The sequence below is a fragment of the Carlito syrichta genome, unplaced genomic scaffold, assembly GCF_000164805.1.
Source record: "Carlito syrichta isolate Samal-C Ts95f unplaced genomic scaffold, Tarsius_syrichta-2.0.1 Scaffold309850, whole genome shotgun sequence".
NCBI lineage: Eukaryota > Metazoa > Chordata > Mammalia > Primates > Tarsiidae > Carlito > Carlito syrichta.
Genome location: NW_007253946.1, coordinates 937,383 through 937,867, shown reverse-complemented (window position 1 = coordinate 937,867; position 485 = coordinate 937,383). Strand labels below are relative to the sequence as shown.

Below are 485 nucleotides of genomic sequence, written 5' to 3'. Positions count from 1 at the left end.
CCTGGACGCTGTGGCGCTGCTGCCAGCGCGCGGTGGGCTGGGTGCCGGTGCTTTTCATCGCCTTCGTGGTCGCGTGGTCCTACTACGCGTACGTGGTGGAGCTGTGCGTGTGTGAGTACTGGGGGGCGGGCTCGCGGCGGAAGCGGCCCGCCACAGTGTCCCCCCGGGGTGGCCCGGGTGGGCCCGAGGCCGCGGCTTCCTGGTTCCGGCACGCCGGAGGCCGGAGCGGGTGCGGACCCGGCCTCGGTCGCCGTGGCCGAGGGGCCTAAGGCCGGGGCATCTGCGCCTGCGGCCGCCGCGGGGACGGAGACTGGGGTCCGTCTGCGGCGCGTGCCGGACGGGGTAGGACGGGTGGGCGGCGCCCGGACCGAGCATCCCCACCTCGAGCGCTGCCGGCCGGTGTGCGCGTCTCTAGTCTCCGGGCGGGTCGCCGTGCTCTCGGCCCGTCCGTCCCCCGGGGGTCCCTGACACCCGGTTCTCCCCCG

General features: G+C 76.5%; 1 protein-coding gene across 2 annotated transcripts in view; it reads left to right on the top strand.

Annotated features, from left to right (window-relative positions):
• The window catches only part of ZDHHC20 (zinc finger DHHC-type containing 20), a 62,579-nt gene continuing 62,094 nt past the window's right edge, over positions 1–485 (top strand). The window contains exon 1 of one of the 2 annotated variants that reach the window (XM_021717532.1): positions 1–111. The gene's annotated coding sequence lies outside the window, so the exon portion shown is untranslated. The remainder of the gene's footprint in view (positions 112–485) is intronic. The other variant, XM_021717533.1, reaches the window with a different exon arrangement.